The sequence below is a fragment of the Oncorhynchus nerka genome, linkage group LG26, assembly GCF_034236695.1.
Source record: "Oncorhynchus nerka isolate Pitt River linkage group LG26, Oner_Uvic_2.0, whole genome shotgun sequence".
In the NCBI taxonomy this organism is placed as follows: Eukaryota; Metazoa; Chordata; class Actinopteri; order Salmoniformes; family Salmonidae; genus Oncorhynchus; species Oncorhynchus nerka.
This window is the reverse complement of record NC_088421.1, coordinates 45,269,953-45,290,057: the sequence shown is the minus strand read 5'-3', so window position 1 is coordinate 45,290,057 and position 20,105 is coordinate 45,269,953. Positions and strand designations below refer to the sequence as shown.

The 20,105-nt window shown below is 47.5% G+C and overlaps 1 protein-coding gene across 1 annotated transcript in view; it reads right to left on the bottom strand.

Annotated features, from left to right (window-relative positions):
• cldnk (claudin k) overlaps positions 1-17,186 on the bottom strand; it is a 280,906-nt gene extending 263,720 nt beyond the window's left edge. The window contains exon 1 of the mRNA XM_065010831.1: positions 17,174-17,186. The gene's annotated coding sequence lies outside the window, so the exon portion shown is untranslated. The remainder of the gene's footprint in view (positions 1-17,173) is intronic.
• Positions 17,187-20,105: the final 2,919 nt, after the last annotated feature.

Sequence of the window (20,105 nt, the reverse complement as noted above, 5' to 3'; positions counted from 1 at the left end):
AACCCTCTCCCATCGATGGAGGAACGGGTTCTCCACCACACCACCGTCCTCCATCGGATCGGATCCGCGATGGATCAATTGATGGAGAGAATGGACAGATGGGAGAGGAGTGATCTCCTCTCTCCACCTTCGGCACCCACGGTTCCGGACTCTCCATCTCCCGACTCCAGCACCCTCCGTCTGACGCTACCGAGGGCTTATGATGGAGCGGCGGCGGGTTGCCAGGGGTTTCTGCTTCAGCTGGAGCTATACCTGGCCACCATCAGACCCACTCCCTCAGGAGCAGAGAGGGTGAGTGTCCTCATCTCCTGCCTCACGGGTCGTGCTCTGGAGTGGGCGAACGCAGTCTGGAATGGCCCAGACTCAGCGCGGGAGCACTACACAGAGTTTTCCTGCCGCTTCCGTGCCGTGTTTGATCACCCTCTAGACGGCCGAGCGGTGGGAGAACTCTGGATAAGAGCGTCTGCTAAATGACTTAAATGTAAATGTAAATGTAGAACGACTATTTCATCTCAGGCAGGAGAAGAGGAGCGCCCAAGATTACGCGCTGGAGTTCCGGACCTTGGCAGCCGGATCTGGGTGGAACGACAGGGCCCTTATGGACCACTACAGGTGTGGTCTCCGAGAGGACGTCCGTCGGGAGTTAGCGTGTCGGGACACCACTCTGTCACTGGATCAGCTGATCGACATGTCTATTCGACTGGATAATCTGCTGGCTGCCCGCGGGCGTTCAGAGAGGGTTCTGTGCGTTCCACCACCCAGCCCCTCCGCTCCCATTCCCATGGAGTTGGGAGGGGCTACGCCGAGGGGTACCGGAGGAGGTGGCCTTCCCTGCACCAACTGTGGTCGGAGAGGGCACACGTCTGATCGGTGCTGGGGGGGTCCGTCTGGGAGTAGAGATGGCAGGCGGAACGCTTCTCGGTCACCCCAGGTGAGTCAGCATCAAACTCACCCAGAACCCCTTGTTGGCCATATGTTTGTCTTAATCTCTTTTCTTCATTTTTTTCCCTTTTCCCAGCATAGGGCGCTAGTCGATTCAGGCGCAGCTGGGAACTTTATGGATCGCGGACTCGCCCTTAAGTTAGGGGTTCCGCTGGTGCCGATAGATTCTCCTTTCCCCGTGCACTCCCTAGATAGCCGGCCATTAGGGTCAGGGATGGTCGGGGAGACCACGGTCCCACTGGACATGGTGACGCAGGGGAATCATAGGGAGCGTATCAGTTTTTTTATTATTGATTCGCCTGCGTTTCCAGTGGTACTGGGGACTCCCTGGCTGGCCCGGCACAATCCTAAAATTTCGTGGAGACAGGGGGTTCTCCAGGGGTGGTCAGAGGAGTGTTCTGGAAGGTGTTTGGGAGTTTCCATCGGTGCCACGTCGGTGGAGAGTCCAGACCAGGGTTCCACGGTGTGCATTCCCCCCGAGTATGCCGATTTGGCAATCGCTTTCAGTAAAGTGAAAGCGACTAAATTACCACCTTATCGACCGGGAAGGGATTGTACGATAGATCTCCAGGTGGACGCTGCGCTTCCCAAGAGTCACGTGTACCCGTTGTCCCAGGAGGAGACGTTGGCAATGGAGACATATGTCACGGATTCGCTGGGACAGGGGTACATTCGGCCCTCCATTTCACCCGTCTCCTCGAGTTTCTTTTTTGTGAGGAAAAAGGAGGGAGGTTTGCGTCCATGTATCGATTATAGAGGTCTAAACGCCATCACAGTGGGGTATAGTTACCCTCTACCTCTCATCGCTACGGCGGTGGAATCGTTCCACGGAGCGCAGTTCTTCACAAAACTGGATCTCAGGAGCCCGTATAGTCTGGTGCGTATTCGGAAGGGAGACGAGTGGAAAACCGCATTTAGTACTACATCCGGCCACTATGAGTACCTCGTCATGCCGTATGGGTTAAAGAATGCTCCAGCCGTTTTCCAATCCTTTGTAGACGAGATTCTCAGGGACCTGTGCGGGCAGGGAGTGGTTGTTTATATCGATGACATTCTGATCTACTCGGCCACTCACACCGCGCATGTGTCTCTGGTACGCAAGGTGCTTGGTAGACTGCTGGAGCATGACCTATACGTCAAGGCTGAGAAATGCGTGTTCTCTAAACGAGCCGTCTCTTTTCTGGGATATCGCATTTCCACCTCGGGGGTGGTGATGGAGGGTGACCGCATTAGGGCCGTGCGTAATTGGCCGACTCCAACCACGGTAAAGGAGGTGCAGCGGTTTTGGGTTTTGCCAACTACTACCGGAGGTTTATCCGGGGTTTTGGCCAGATAGCGGCTCCCATTACCTCACTGCTGAAGGGGGGCCCGGTGCGGTTGCAGTGGTCAGCAGAGGCGGACAGAGCATTCAACAAGTTGAAGGCGCTGTTCACTGATGCGCCCGTGTTGGCGCATCCGGATCCCTCTCTAGCATTCATAGTGGAGGTGGACGCGTCCGAGGCTGGGGTGGGTGCCGTGCTATCACAGCGCTCGGGTACGCCACCAAAACTCCGCCCCTGCGCTTTCTTCTCAAGGAAGCTCAGCCCAGCGGAGCGTAACTATGATGTGGGGACCGGGAGTTGCTAGCGGTGGTTAGAGCTCTGAAGGTGTGGAGACACTGGCTTGAGGGGGCTAAGCACCCTTTTCTCATCTGGACCGACCACCAGAATCTGGAGTATATTCGGGCAGCTAGGAGACTTAACCCACGTCAGGCAAGGTGGGCCATATTCTTCACCCGGTTCCGGTTTACTTTGTCTTATAGACCAGGCTCCCAGAACGTGAGGGCTGACGCACTGTCCCGCCTTTATGACACCGAGGATGGGTCCACCGAACCTACTCCCATCCTTCCCGCCTCAAAGCTGGTAGCCCCAGTGGTATGGGAGGTGGACTCGGACATCGAGCGGGCGTTACGGGCTGAACCCGCGCCTCCTCAGTGTCCAGCGGGGCGTAGGTACGTGCCGCTTGGTGTCCGGGACAAACTGATTCGGTGGGCTCACGTCCTACCCTCCTCGGGTCACCCTGGGGTGACGAGGACAGTGGGGAGTCTTCAGGGGAGGTATTGGTGGCCTACGTTGGTTAAGGACGTTAAGGGTTATGTCTCCTCTTGCTCAGTGTGCGCTCAGAGTAAGGCTCCTAGGCACCTTCCTAGAGGGAAGCTACAACCCCTCCCCGTTCCACAGCGGCCATGGTCACATCTGTCCATAGATTTCCTGACTGATCTCCCGCTGTCTCAGGGGAACACCGCGGTTCTAGTGATTGTGGATCGGTTTTCTAAGTCCTGCCGTCTCCTCCCGTTGCCCGGTATCCCTACAGCCCTGCAGACTGCGGAGGCATTATTTACCCATGTCTTTCGGCACTACGGGGTGCCGGAGGACATCGTTTCTGATCGGGGCCCCCAATTCACGTCTCGGGTATGGAGAGCGTTCATGGAACGCTTGGGGGTCTCGGTCAGCCTGACCTCCGGTTATCACCCGAGAGTAATGGGCAGGTGGAGAGAATGAACCAGGAGGTGGGTAGGTTTCTGCGGTCGTATTGCCAGGATCGGCCAGGGGAGTGGGCACGATACATTCCTTGGGCTGAAATGGCTCAGAACTCACTACGCCACTCCTCTACTAACGTGTCCCCTTTTCAGTGTGTGTTGGGGTACCAGCCGGTCCTGGCACCATGGCATCCGAGCCAGACCGAAGCTCCTGCGGTGGAGGAATGGGTACAGCGCTCCAAGGAGACCTGGAGGGCCGTCCAGGAATCTCTCCGACAAGCGAGTGGACGGCAGAAGAGGAGTGCTGACCGCCACCGCAGTGAGGCCCCCGTGTTTGTACCGGGGGACAGGGTCTGGCTCTCGACCCGAAACCTACCTCTCCGCTTGCCCTGCCGGAAGCTGGGTCCGCAGTGTGTAGGGCCCTTTAAAGTCCTGAGGAGAATAAACGAGGTGTGTTATCGATTACAACTCCCTTCCTATTATCGTATTAACCCCTCGTTTCATGTGTCTCTCCTCAGGCCGGTGGTAGCTGGTCCCCTGCAGGACAGTGAGATACCGGAGGTCCCTCCCCCCCCTCTGGACATCGAGGGGACCCCGGCGTACACGATCCGGGCCATTCTGGACTCTAGACGCCGGGTGAGGGGCCTGCAGTACCTCGTGGACTGGGAGGGGTACGGTCCGGAGGAGAGGTGCTGGGTACCGGTGAGGGACATCTTGGACCCATCCATGTTGAGGGATTTCCATCGCCTCCATCCGGATCGCCCTGCACCTCGTCCTCCGGGGCGACCTCGAGGCCGGTGTCAGCGCGCTGCGGGAGCCGCGCGTCAGGGGGGGGGGTACTGTCACGAGTCCGACCGAGGGTGTTTCCCCTTCCCGGGCGGGTGGCGCTCGGCGGTCGTCGTCACCGGCCTATTAGCTGCCACTGATTGTTTTTCCTCCCCCTCCTTGTATGTTTAGTGGTAGCACCTGTTCTTGTGTAATTAGTTTGTCTTTATTAGACAGCCGGCCCGCCTGGTTGTTGTGCGGGATTATTTTTTCATTGTAAACCTTCGGCTCTGTTGTAGAGGTACGTGCTTAGTCGTGATTTTCTCCATTGTACTTTTTTCCCCTGTGTTTGGGAAACATTACTTTTGTGAGCACCCTGTGTTGCGTTGGTGCTAGTATAGACGCACAGCATTTAACTCTGTCTCCTGCATTTGACTCCACACCCACGACACCCGGAGCGTTACACTCTCTTTCTAAAACTATCCGCCGCCATTGTTGCAACCCCTATTACCAGCCTGTTCAACCTCTCTTTCGTATCGTCCGAGATCCCTAAAGATTGGAAAGCTGCCGCGGTCATCCACCTCTTCAAAGGGGGTGACACTCTAGACCCAAACGGGTATAGACCTATATCTATCCTTCCCTGCCTCTCTAAAGTCTTCAAAAAAAGTTAATAAGTTAATAAACAGATCACTGACCATTTGAATCCCACCGTACCTTCTCCGCTGTGCAATCCGGTTTCTGAGCCGGTCACGGATGCACCTCAGCCACGCCATCGATAAAAGACAGTACCGTCTTCATCGACCTGGCCAAGGCTTTCGACTCTGTCAATCACCACATTCTTATCGGCAGACTCAATAACCTTGGTGTCCCTAACGACTGCCTTTGCAGACAAGAGTTCAGTGTGTCAAATTGGAGGGCCTGTTGTCCAAGCCTGTTGTCCAAACCTCGCAACTGTATATAGTCCATCTGTAAATAGCCCACCCAATCTACCTACCTCATCCCCATGCTGTTTTTATTTACTTTTCTGCTCTTTTCTACCCCAGTATCTCTACTTGCACATCATCATCTGCTCATTTATCACTCCAGTGTTAATCTGCTAAATTGTAATTCTTCGCTACTATGGCCTATTTATTGCCTTACCTCCTCATGCCTTTTGCACACAATGTATATAGACTTTATTTTCTCTACTGTGTCATTGACTTGTTTATTGTGTTATTGGGGTTGTTTATTGTTTATTCCATGTGTAACTCTGTGTTGTTGTCTGTGTCACACTGCTTTGCTTTACCTTGGCCAGGTCGCAGTTGTAAATGAGAACTTGTTAGCTTGTTAACTTGTCAACTGGCCTAGCTGGTTAAATAAAGGTGAAAGAAAAAATGTAACGATGGAGGGACGCTAAAGCGAAAAGCTTTGGATTGAAAGGAGTTTTTCACTAACTATAAGCCTGAAAGCTTTTCCTATTGAAATGCATCAACTGTGATGACTGCCTGTCAAACTAATAGCCTCTAATGGTTGACTTCATAAATGATTTAGGAAGCTTTGAGAAGTCTTCTCTACATCTACCAGTTAACCATCTACCTGGTAACCTGAAAAAGGCCCTTTGACAAGTTGCTTTTTAAACCATCTACCCGTTCCACAAATAGAAATGTGGAAATGTCAATTTCCCCTCTCCTTGAGCTTTTCATCATGTCTTCAATACAATGACGAGGATAGAAAGACAATTGAAACTATTCTATAAACAGGATCTGTAATTGGCCGTATCCCGTCTCTCTCAGCTCTAATTCAAACAGCGTCTTCAGGAAGCTTTTAAAGGCACAGTCTGGTATTCGTTTTTTGGGGAAAATGCTAAGAAATGTATGTGACCTCTCTCAACTTCCTAGATCCCAGATTGCACCTTTAATAAAGGGCTGAATCCTGACAGGAGGAACCATTGGACAAGACTGTCAAATCCATGATTATTTTTTAATCAAAAGGCAGAGAGGATGTGAAGTGGTGTAGAGCAGAGGACCAAGGTTCTCCATAAAGACAGAGAGGATGTTAAGTGGTGTAGGACCAAGGTTCTCCATAAAGACAGAGAGGATGTGAAGTGGTGTAGAGCAGAGGACCAAGGTTCTCCATAAAGACAGAGAGGATGTGAAGTGGTGTAGAGCAGAGGACCAAGGTTCTCTATAAAGACAGAGAGGATGTGAAGTGGTGTAGGACCAAGGTTCTCCATAAAGACAGAGAGGATGTGACATACAAACGACAACATCATACAAACATCAACCAGTCACTTTTGGACTGAATATGATTCCCAGAAGGCATGGATTATTATTGAGTCATTAATAGTTTCACACTTCAGACATGACTCTGCCGTTGTGCTGTAGAATTGTTATCTTCAGGGGAATACTGTAGCAGTACTCAGAGTAATGTATGATAACTGTTAACTTCAGGAGAATACTGTAGCAGTACTCAGAGAAATGTATGATAACTGTTATCTTCAGGGGAATACCGTAGCAGTACTCAGAGTAATGTATGATAACTGTTATCTTCAGGGGAATACCGTAGCAGTACTCAGAGTAATGTATGATAACTGTTATCCTCAGGGGAATGCCGTAGCAGTACTCAGAGTAATGTATGATAACTGTTATCTTCAGGAGAATACCGTAGCAGTACTCAGAGTAATGTATGATAACTGCTATATTCAGGGGAATGCCGTAGCAGTACTCAGAGTAATGTATGATAACTGTTATCTTCAGGGGAATACTGACGCAGTACCCAGAGTAATGTATGATAACTGTTAACTTCAGGAGAATACTGACGCAGTACCCAGAGTAATGTATGATAACTGTTATCTTCAGGGGAATGCCGTAGCAGTACTCAGAGTAATGTATGATAACTGTTATCCTCAGGGGAATGCCGTAGCAGTACTCAGAGTAATGTATGATAACTGTTATCCTCAGGGGAATGCCGTAGCAGTACTCAGAGTAATGTATGATAACTGTTCACCATGCAGTCAGGAGTGCTCTGCCGCTCTCTGCTCTGCCTCACTACGAACTAGCCTTTAACCCCCAGTGACTGTCCTCCTGTTCAGAGGTTCACAAGTTCACTGTGTCTGCATGACTGACGTGTACGGGACAAGGTGTTGTTGTGGTCTAACATGGACAGGACATCCCAGCCACCTAGTGTGTGTGTGTGTGTGTGTGTGTGTGTGTGTGTGTGTGTGTGTGTGTATGTGTGTGTGTGTGTGTGTATCTGTAAGTTTGTGTGTGTGTGTGTGGCCCCTCAGGATGTGTCACTGTAATGTCACCACCTCTCCTCCAAGTCCAAACACCTCTATGGTCTATGGCGTGTGTGTGTGTGTGTGTGTGTGTGTGTGTGTGTGTGCTCTCCAGGTCCTAACACCTCTATAGACTCTGTTCATGAGGATCCTCACCGTTTAACCTCATCGTTAGTCAACAGCAGACAGAACATGTCTCCTTACACTTAAGTCTGGCCACACACACACACACACACACAGACACACACATACACAGTCTAACCCTTGTGGGGACAAACAATTCAGTCCCATTCAAAATTCTGTTTTCCCTAAGCCTAAACCTAACCTTAACCATGAAACTAACCCTAGCGTCTAACCCTGACACTAATTTTAACCTTAACACTAATTCTAGCGCACGCACGCACGCACGCACGCACGCACGCACGCACGCACACGCACACACACACACACACACACACACACACACACACACACACACACTGGGATGCCCTGTCCATGTTGGACCACAACAACCACAGACAGAAAGACAGGTTCCCTTAAGGCACGTCACATGTCATGCTGACGTAGCAGCCAGACTGACAGAAGGGACAGCCAGGTTCCCCTAAGGCACGTCACATAGCAGCCAGACTGACAGAGGGAACAGCCAGGTTCCCCTAAGGCACGTCACGTAGCAGCCAGACTGACAGAGGTAACAGCCAGGTTCCCCTAAGGCACGTCACGTAGCAGCCAGACTGACAGAGGGAACAGCCAGGTTCCCCTAAGGAACTGAGGCATTAACCTGGGTCTCTGTGGACAGAGAATGACTGAGGCATTAACCTGGGTCTCTCTGTGGACAGAGAATGACTGAGGCATTAACCTGGGTCTCTCTGTGGACAGAGGATGACTGAGGCATTAACCTGGGTCTCTGTGGACAGAGGATGACTGAGGCATTAACCTGGGTCTCTGTGTGGACAGAGAATGACTGAGGCATTAACCTGGGTCTCTCTGTGGACAGAGGATGACTGAGGCATTAACCTGGGTCTCTGTGTGGACAGAGGATGACTGAGGCATTAACCTGGGTCTCTGTGGACAGAGAATGACTGAGGCATTAATTAACCTGAGTCTCTGTGGACAGAGAATGACTGAGGCATTAAAACCTGTTAGGGATGATGCGAATTTTCGCAGCTTTTCGCAGCTTTTTGTTAAAAATCGCGCAACATTTCAAAGTCCTGCTACTCATGCCAGGAATATAGTATTTGCATAAGATAAGTATGTGTGTATAGAAAACACTCTGAAGTCTCTAAAACTGGTTAAATCATGTCTGTGGCTATAACAGAACGTGTTTAGGAGTAAAAATCCCTGGGAAAACTGTTCACCAAAAACACAAAAAAAATATTCATCCTCCAGTCAATGTATTGTCTAAGGCGATAGAAAATAGATGAGGTTCCATTTACAATGCCTTCAGCTTCCACACGATTTCGCCAGTACTGGCATTTCATTGCTGGTTTATCCTTGGTTAGATGATGTATAGGCACTTCCTGTCTTGGGGTGCACCGGAGGAAGTTATGAAAGTGAAAAAATGGACGATGATTTCAAGACTTGCTGCTATCGAATACAGATCGCCCCGTGATCAATTTGATCGATTATTAACGTTTATTAATACCTAAAGTTGGTTTACAAAAGTAGTTTGAAGTGATTTGTAAAAGTTTATAGGCAACTTTTTTAATTTTAAAAAGTGACGCTGCGTCTTGTAAAGGTGATTTTTCCTGGATCAGACCGGCCTTCATAAATTGACATTTTGGGTATACAATGACGGATTTAATCGGGAAAAAGACCCAATTGTGATGTTTATGGGACATATAGGAGTGCCAACAAAGAAGCTCGTCAAAGGTAATGAATGTTTTATATTTTATTTCTGCGTTTTGTGTAGTCCCGGCTACCGCTAAATCTTTTGTTTAGGTCTCGTTCAGTTATTTCGGGGGGTGCATGCTATCAGATAATAGCTTCTCATGCTTTCGCCGAAAAGCATTTTACAAATCTGACATGTTGGCTAGATTCACAACGAGTGTAGCTTTAATTGAGTACCTTGCGTGTGTGTTTTAATGAAAGTTTGAGTTTTATCGAGTACTAAAGGTGGCGCTCTGAAATTTCCGCTGATTTTGGTTCCTGTACAGGGATCACAATCTGTAACAGGTTTTAACCTGGGCCTCTGTGGACAGAGGATGACTGAGGCATTAACCTGGGTCTCTCTGTGGACAGAGGATGACTGAGGCATTAACCTGGGTCTCTCTGTATAGTATATACAGCATTAACCTGGGTCTCTCTGTATAGTATATACAGCATTAACCTGGGTCTCTGTATAATATATACAGCATTAACCTGGGTCTCTGTATAATATATACAGCATTAACCTGGGTCTCTGTGGACAGAGGATGACTGAGGCATTAACCTGGGTCTCTCTGTGGACAGAGGATGATTGAGGCATTAACCTGGGTCTCTGTGGACAGAGGATGACTGAGGCATTAACCTGGGTCTCTCTGTATAGTATATACAGCATTAACCTGGGTCTCTGTATAATATATACAGCATTAACCTGGGTCTCTGTGGACAGAGGATGACTGAGGCATTAACCTGGGTCTCTGTGTGGACAGAGGATGACTGAGGCATTAACCTGGGTCTCTCTGTGGACAGAGGATGACTGAGGCATTAACCTGGGTCTCTCTGTGGACAGAGGATGACTGAGGCATTAACCTGGGTCTCTCTGTATAGTATATACAGCATTAACCTGGGTCTCTGTATAATATATACAGCATTAACCTGGGTCTCTGTGGACAGGGGATGACTGAGGCATTAACCTGGGTCTCTGTGGACAGGGGATGACTGAGGCATTAACCTGGGTCTCTGTGGACAGAGGATGACTGAGGCATTAACCTGGGTCTCTCTGTGGACAGAGAATGACTGAGGCATTAACCTGGGACTCTGTGTGGACAGAGGATGACTGAGGCATTAACCTGGGTCTCTGTGTGGACAGAGAATGACTGAGGCATTAACCTGGGTCTCTGTGTGGACAGAGAATGACTGAGGCATTAACCTGGGTCTCTGTGGACAGAGAATGACTGAGGCATTAACCTGGGTCTCTCTGTATAATATACAGCATTAACCTGGGTCTGTCTCTGTGCACTAGATAGGGAATACGTTTCTGGTCTAAAGTAGTGCACTATATAGGGAATAGGGTTCTGGTCTAATGTAGTGCATTAGATAGGGAATAGGATGCCATTTGGGATGATGCTAGCTCTCAGCTGAGTAATGTCTGATCCCACATGGCAGGAACACAGCCCCAAGGCTTCATGGATAAAACGTCAAGAGGTCATGTCATCTGAGTGTCGGTGGAGTTTCCCTTCATCTGAGTGTCGGTGGAGTTTTCCCTTCATCTATCTACAGGGCTGTGTCTACGGCCCCAATGAGTCCCATAGGGCTTCTTGTCATAAATAATGCACTATGTAGGGAAAAGTGTGCCATTTGAGACGGAAAAACACAGCGTATTATTCAAACGTGTGAGTTTTCAGCAAGCTGACACGCCCTGCTGCAGTGGAGCAGCTAAGAACAAGCTGACACGCCCTGCAGTGGAGCAGCTAAGAACAAGCTGACACGCCCTGTAGTGGAGCAGCTAAGAACAAGCTGACACGCCCTGCAGTGGAGCAGCTAAGAACAAGCTGACACACCCTGCTGTAGTGGAGCAGCTAAGAACAAGCTGACACGCCCTGCAGTGGAGCAGCTAAGAACAAGCTGACACACCCTGCTGTAGTGGAGCAGCTAAGAACAAGCTGACACGCCCTGCAGTGGAGCAGCTAAGAACAAGCTGACACACCCTGCTGTAGTGGAGCAGCTAAGAACAAGCTGACACACCCTGCTGTAGTGGAGCAGCTAAGAACAAGCTGACACGCCCTGCTGTAGTGGAGCAGCTAAGAACAAGCTGACACGCCCTGCTGCAGTGGAGCAGCTAAGAACAAGCTGACACGCCCTGCAGTGGAGCAGCTAAGAACAAGCTGACACGCCCTGCTGCAGTGGAGCAGCTAAGAACAAGCTGACACGCCCTGCTGTAGTGGAGCAGCTAAGAACAAGCTGACACGCCCTGCTGTAGTGGAGCAGCTAAGAACAAGCTGACACGCCCTGTAGTGGAGCAGCTAAGAACAAGCTGACACGCCCTGCTGCAGTGGAGCAGCTAAGAACAAGCTGACACGCCCTGCTGTAGTGGAGCAGCTAAGAACAAGCTGACACGCCCTGTAGTGGAGTAGCTAAGAACAAGCTGACACGCCCTGCTGTAGTGGAGCAACTAAGAACAAGCTGACACGCCCTGCTGTAGTGGAGCAGCTAAGAACAAGCTGACACGCCCTGCTGCAGTGGAGTAGCTAAGAACAAGCTGACACGCCTTGCTGTAGTGGAGCAGCTAAGAACAAGCTGACACGCCCTGCTGTAGTGGAGCAGCTAAGAACATAAACTACATCGATATTCTCTGTGTTCTGTTCTGAAAATCTATACACAACACTCCTCTCTCTGTCTCACACACACACACACACACACACACACACACACACACACACACACACACACACACACACACACACAGACACACACACACACACACACACACACACACACACACACACACACACACACACACACACACACACACACACACACACACACTCAATTGTCATACTTGAGTAAAATTAAAGATACCTTAATAATTGGGGCGGCAGGGTAGCCTGCGTTTTACAAGTAACCGCAAGGTTGCAAGTTCAAACCCCTGAGCTGACAAGGTACAAATCTGTCGTTCTGCCCCTGAACAGGCAGTTAACCCACTGGTCCTAGGCCGTCATTGAAAATAAGAATTTGTTCTTAATTGACTTGCCTAGTTAAATAAAGGTCAAATAGAAATAGGAAATGCCTCAAGTTAATGTGAAAGTCACCCAGTAAAATACTATTTTAGTTAAAGTCTAAAAGTATTTGGTTTCAAATATACTTAAATTTCAAAAGTACATGGAATTGCTAAAATGAAAGTTAAAGTAAAAGTATAAATCATTTAAAATTCCTTTATATTAACCAACCAGAGAGCAAAATGAAAAGCATTATAATTATTGACAGATATCCAGGGACACACTCCAAGGAATGTAGAAAAGTCAAAGTTGCCAAAAATATAAATAGTAAAGTACAGATACCCCCCCAAAACGACTTAAATTGCACTTTCAAGTATTTTTACTTAAGTACTTTACACCACTGCATGCAAACACGAACCTGAGGATGTGTGAGGACAAAATGAAGGATGAGTCAGAATGTGTCTGATGGAGAGGAGATGAGAGGTCTAGCATGCTAGATCTTAGAGGTGTCAGACCCTAGGGGAGTGGGAAATAAACAGACTAAATCTGTTGATCATTTGACCTGAAAAAGGGGGACTTACCCCATCTGGTGTTGTGAGATTCAGAGAGATTATGGCTACAGTAGGACTGTGATATGAACAGGTTATTTTGAACATTTACACTTTTCTGTAGCCTATAGAAGTTGCATTCCTTGTATTATTAAAGATGATTAAAGATGAGAAAATGCATCCCAAATGACACCCAGTTCCCTACATATTGCCCTACTTTTGACCAGGGCCCTATGAACAAAGTAGTGCACTACATAGGGAATAAGTGTCACGAACGTCGTCAGGGAAATGACCGGACCAAGGTGCAGCGTGGTCAGCGTACATTATTTATTTAATTTCGCCAACAAAAACAAGAAACAACAAAACGACCGTGAAGCTTACAGGGCTGTAGTGCCACTAACAAAGATAACTACCCACACTGAAAGGAGGGAAAAGGGCTGCCTAAGTATGATCCCCAATCAGAGACAACGATAGACAGCTGTCCCTGATTGAGAACCATACCCAGCCAAAACATATGAATACAAAATCATAGAAATCAGAACATAGAATGGCCACCCAAATCACACCCTGACCAAACCTGACTCCGCCAATCTCCCTGTGTTTATGAATGAATGAAGCTTAGACTGTGACATCATCTTCACTGTAGGACCAATGGAAAGCTTAGACTGTGACATCATCTTCACTGTAGGACCAGTGGAAAGCTTAGACTGTGACATCATCTTCACTGTAGGACCAATGGACAGCTTAGACTGCGACATCATCTTCACTGTAGGACCAATGGAAAGCTTCGACTGCGACATCATCTTCAGCGCCTTGCTCTCTGTACAGAATCTGTTGACCAACGAGTTATATCACCGTCGTCATCGTCGTCACCGTCGTCATCGTCGTCACCGTCGTCATCGTCACCGTCGTCACCATTGTCACCGTCGTCATCGTCGCCGTCGTCGTCATCGTCACCGTCGTCACCGTCGTCGTCGTCACCGTCGTCATCGTCGTCACCGTCGTCATCGTCGTCACTGTCGTCACTGTCGTCACTGTCGTCATCGTCACCGTCGTCACCGTCGTCACCGTCGTCGTCGTCGTCGTCGTCACCGTCGTCACCGTCGTCACCGTCGTCGTCGTCACCGTCGTCACCGTCGTCACCGTCGTCATCGTCACCGTCGTCACCGTCGTCGTCGTCACCGTCGTCATCGTCGTCACCGTCGTCATCGTCGTCATCGTCACCGTCGTCACCGTCGTCACCGTCGTCACGTCGTCGTCGTCACCGTCGTCACGTCGTCGTCGTCACCGTCGTCACGTCGTCGTCGTCACCGTCGTCACGTCGTCGTCGTCACCGTCGTCACGTCGTCGTCGTCACCGTCGTCACCGTCGTCGTCACCGTCGACCAGTAATCAATAATCAAGGTATCACATCTAAGTTCTGTTTTACTCTCGACACAATACATGCGTCAGAGGAGGCTGGTGGGATGAGATACAGGAGGACGGGCTGATTGTAATGGCTGGAATAAAATAAATGGAACGGAATCAAACATGTGGTTTACATATGTTTAATGTGGTAAATAGACAGCTACAAAAAATATAGCTAAAAACTCTCTCTCTCTCTCTCTCTCTCTCACACACACACACACACACACACACACACACACACACACACACACACACACACACACACACACACACACACACACACACACACACACACACACACACACACACACACACACACACAAGCCCAGAGGATTGTTACAATTATTCATAAACCAAGTGATGTGTCCCTAAGAGCCTTCTATTTTGTTTCCAAATAACATAATAAGACCACTCTGCATAATCTCTTCCATCAATGCTAGTTTCCCAGGAGAATATTGAGTCATACTGGTACCACATGTCTCCTAACCCTAATTTAGTAAAGGTGCTCTCATCCAATTTGGTAGAGAGTGCTGGCCGATCGATCATCCATCTCACTGGTACACTGAGGGTTATGAATCAACTGTTGAAATAATGAATAGAAAACATTACACTGAAGATCCTGCTGTTTTATTAGTCTGTTATAATGTGGGCTTTACCCCAAAGGTCTGTTTTACTGTGGGCTTTAACCCAAAGGTCTGTTTTACTGTGGGCTTTAACCCAAAGGTCTGTTTTACTGTGGGCTTTAACCCAAAGGTCTGTTTTACTGTGGGCTTTAACCCAAAGGTCTGTTTTACTGTGGGCTTTAACCCAAAGGTCTGTTTTACTGTTTAACCCAAAGGTCTGTTTAACTGTGGGCTTTAACCCAAAGGTCTGTTTTAATGTGGGCTTTAACCCAAAGGTCTGTTTTAATGTGGGCTTTACCCCAAAGGTCTGTTTTACTGTTTAACCCAAAGGTCTGTTTTACTGTGGGCTTTAACCCAAAGGTCTGTTTTACTGTGGGCTTTAACCCAAAGGTCTGTTTTACTGTTTAACCCAAAGGTCTGTTTAACTGTGGGCTTTAACCCAAAGGTCTGTTTTACCGTGGGCTTTACCCCAAAGGTCTGTTTTACTGTGGGCTTTACCCCAAAGGTCTGTTTTACCGTGGGCTTTAACCCAAAGGTCTGTTTTACAGTTTAACCCAAAGGTCTGTTTTACCGTGGGCTTTAACCCAAAGGTCTGTTTTACTGTTTAACCCAAAGGTCTGTTTTACTGTTTAACCCAAAGGTCTGTTTTAATGTGGGCTTTAACCCAAAGGTCTGTTTTACTGTGGGCTTTAACCCAAAGGTCTGTTTTACTGTTTAACCCAAAGGTCTGTTTTAATGTGGGCTTTAACCCAAAGGTCTGTTTTACTGTTTAACCCAAAGGTCTGTTTTACTGTTTAACCCAAAGGTCTGTTTTAATGTGGGCTTTAACCCAAATGTCTGTTTTACAGTTTAACCCAAAGGTCTGTTTTACTGTGGGCTTTAACCCAAAGGTCTGTTTTACCGTGGGCTTTAACCCAAAGGTCTGTTTTACAGTTTAACCCAAAGGTCTGTTTTACTGTTTAACCCAAAGTTCTGTTTTACTGTGGGCTTTAACCCAAAGGTCTGTTTTACTGTTTAACCCAACGGTCTGTTTAACTGTGGGCTTTAACCCAAAGGTCTGTTTTAATGTGGGCTTTAACCCAAAGGTCTGTTTTACTGTTTAACCCAAAGGTCTGTTTAACTGTGGGCTTTAACCCAAAGGTCTGTTTTACCGTGGGCTTTACCCCAAAGGTCTGTTTTACTGTGGGCTTTAACCCAAAGGTCTGTTTTACCGTGGGCTTTAACCCAAAGGTCTGTTTTACTGTGGGCTTTACCCCAAAGGTCTGTTTTACCGTGGGCTTTAACCCAAAGGTCTGTTTTACCGTGGGCTTTAACCCAAAGGTCTGTTTTATTGTGGGCTTTAACCCAAAGGTCTGTTTTAATGTGGGCTTTAACCCAAAGATCTGTTTTACCGTGGGCTTTAACCCAAAGGTCTGTTTTATTGTGGGCTTTAACCCAAAGGTCTGTTTTACTGTGGGCTTTAACCCAAAGATCTGTTTTAATGTGTGTTCACGAGAGTGTGCGATTAATCCTAAATGATTCATCCTTAGAAAAGAGATGATGAAATTATGAATCCATAGAAAAGAGCCGAAAAACAAGAGATGGTGAAATTATGAATTTGTCCCTAAGAAGAAAAGAACGAAGTGCACGGCATCCATATTAGGACAGCGTCTGTGCATGGCATCCACATTAGGACAGTGTCAGTGCACGGCATCCATATTAGGACAGTGTCAGTGCACGGCATCCATATTAGGACAGCATAAGTGCACGGCATCCATATTAGGACAGCGTCACTGCACGGCATCCATATTAGGACATCTCCCAAGTGGCGCAGGTGTCTAAGGCACTGCATCTCAGTGCTAGAGGTGTCACTACAGACCCTGGTTCGATTCCAGGCAGTTTCATAACCGGCCGTGATTGTGATTGGGAGTCCCATACGGCGGCGCACTATTCGCCCAGCGTTAGGGTTTGGCCAGGGTAGGCTGTCATTGTAAATAATCATTTGTTCATAACTGACTTGCCTAGTTAAAAATAAGTTAAGAATAATAATTTGCCACTTTAATTTGTCTGAAAAGTGTGTCCCAAATGACACCCTTTTCACTATTCAGTGAACTACTTTTCACCAGGGCTCATAGGGCTCTGGTCAAAAGAAGTGCACTGTAGAGAATAGGATGCCATTTGGGACTCAACCAACGATCAGTGATTAGATGAGGAAGGAATGATTCAGATGTCAACAGACACTAATGAACAACCAACATTTTCTTCTTCTTCCTCTTCTACCTCCTCCTCTTCTTCTTCTTCCTCATCTTCCTATTCTTCCTCTTCCTCCTCTTCTTCTTGTTCGTCCTCTTCCTCCTCATCCTCCTCTTCTTCTTCCGCTTCCTCCTCCTCTTCCTCTTCTTCCTCTTCCTCCTCCTCCTCGTCCTCCTCTTCTTCTTCTTCTTCTTCTTCTTCCTCCTCCTATTCTTGTTCTTCCTCTTCCTCCTCATCCTCCTCTTCTTCTTCCTCAGCTTCCTCCTCCCCTTTTGCTTTTGCTTTTTCTTTTTCTTTCTCTTCCTCCTCCTCTTCTTGTTCTTCCTCCTCTTCCTATTCTTCCTCCTCTTCTTCTTCCTCTTCCTCTTCCTATTCTTCCTCCTCCCCTTCTTTTTCTTCTTCTTCCTTTTCCTCCTCCTCTTCTTCTTCTTCTTCCTCCCCCTTGTCTTCTTCTTCTTCCTCCTCCTCCTCTTTTTCTTCTTCTTCTTCTTCTTCTCATTTCCTGTGAGTGAGAGTTACTTATTAGGCTGCAATTATCTGTCTTCAAGGAAGGTACTCAAGAAACATCAGCCCCATAAAGACCCAGTGGCTTCCTCTAAAGTGATATTACGTGCAGAGGCATGAATAGACAGAAGGCAGGAGGGATGAAGAGAGAGAGAGAGAGAGAGAGAGAGAGAGAGAGGATATTCTAAAGGGAGAGTGGTATAATGAACGGACAGAGTAAGATGAAGGCTTTACAGAACATGCCATTGTCTTTGGAGTCTGACACACCACTCAGCCAGAAGAGAAGCTTCTTTAGAATTCATTTAATCTATTTTCTACACGGCTAACATCCTTCATAGCCACATCACATTTCAAAATAACCTCTTTTATAAAAAATAACAAAAATATCTCTCACCATCTGGAGTGAATTAATCAATCAATTAATTAACAGCCACACTACATTGAGATTAACAGTGTGTCGGAAATGGCACTAGACACTGAGTGTACAAAACATTAAGAACACCTTCCTAATATTGAGTTGCACCACCTTTTGCCCTCAGAACAGCCTTAATTAGTTGGGGGTTTGGACTCTACAAGGTGTCAAATGTGTTCTACAGGGATTCTGGCCCATGTTGACTGTAATGTCTGACCAAGTTGTGTCAGGTTGGCTGGATGTCCTTTGGGTGGAGGACAATTCTTGATACACACAGGAACTGTTAAGTGTGAAAAACCCAGCAGCTTTTCAGTTCTTGACACAAACCGGTGCGCCTGGCACCTACTACCATACCCCGTTCAAAGGCACTTAAATATTTTGTCTTGCCCATTCACCCTCTGAATGGCAACACATACACAATCCATGTCTCAATTGTCTCAAGGCTTAAAAATCCTCCTTTAACCAGGTCTCCTCCCCTTCATCTTTAACCAGGTCTCCTCCCCTTCATCTTTAACCAGGTCTCCTCCCCTTCATCTTTAACCAGGTCTCCTCCCCTTCATCTTTAACCAGGTCTCCTCCCCTTCATCTTTAACCAGGTCTCCTCCCCTTCATCTTTAACCAGGTCTCCTCCCCTTCATCTTTAACCAGGTCTCCTCCCCTTCATCTACACTGATTGCAGTGGATTTAACAGGTGACATTAATAAGAGATCATAGCTTCCACCTGGATTCACCTGATCCGTCTATGTCATTAAAATAGCAAACGTGTTCTTAATATTTTGTCCACTCCTTGTGCAGTGCGCTACTATTCCCTACTGTGCACTCCATTTGACCAGGGCCTATAGAATCCATCCTAAGTAGGGAACAGGGGGGGCCATTTGGGATGAAGCAAGGCCGGCTTCATACAGCCGGCTAATTAGCCGGCTAATTAGCATTAGCCAATTGCCAATTAGCATTCCAATACAGCCGGTCAATTAGCATGCCAGTACAGCCGGCTAATTAGCATGCCAATACAGCCGGCTAATTAGCATGCCAATACAGCCGGCTAATTAACATGGCAGTGACGCCCAAAAACCTGTTCCTATCTGTTGTCCTTTGACCTGTCTATTCTGACACATCATGCAGGAAGTGTATGCCACTAACGTTCAGGTAATAATACCATCCATAACGGCACCCTATTCCCTACATAGGGCACTACTTAGGGCACTACTTTACAAGAGCCAAATAGGAAGTAGGGCACTACTTTACAAGAGCCAAATAGGAAGTAGGGCACTACTTTACAAGAGCCCAATAGGAAGTAGGGCGCTACTTTTTTACAAGAGCCCAATAGGAAGTAGAACACTACTTTTTTACAAGAGCCCAATAGGAAGTAGGGCACTACTTATTTTTACAAGATTCCAATATGAAGTAGGGCACTACTTTTTTACAAGAGCCCAATAGGAAGTAGGGCACTACTTTATTTTACAAGATTCCAATAGGAAGTAGGGCACTACTTTTTTTACAAGAGCCCAATAGGAAGTAGGGCACAACTTTTTTTTACAAGATTCCAATAGGAAGTAGGGCACTACTTTTTTTTTTACAAGATTCTAATAGGAAGTAGGGCACTATAAAGGGAATAGGGTGCCATTTGGGACGCAGAACTTATTCCAAGCCTTCAACCCAGCTGCCCGCTAATCACATGTAGTGACATTAGAAACACGTACGGAAGAAGAATGAGATGTGGGCAATTTGCACTCATGAAGACAGAGGAATATAACTGGCACGGAAGTAGAGAGATTAATCCCACTTAGAGCCAATCACTGTCTGAGGTATAGAAAGCAGTCTGACTGTCCTTCTACCCATCTTTCTGTCCTGTCTCGTATTTTCTCTTCATTCTATTATGTTCTAAACCTACTGCACTCCTGTCAAACCACTACTGAGACAGACTAGCTAGTCTTGTACAACCTACTGTCACTCCCGTCAAACCACTACTAAGACAGGCTAGCTAGTCTTGTACAACCTGCTGTCACTCCCGTCAAACCACTACTGAGACAGGCTAGCTAGTCT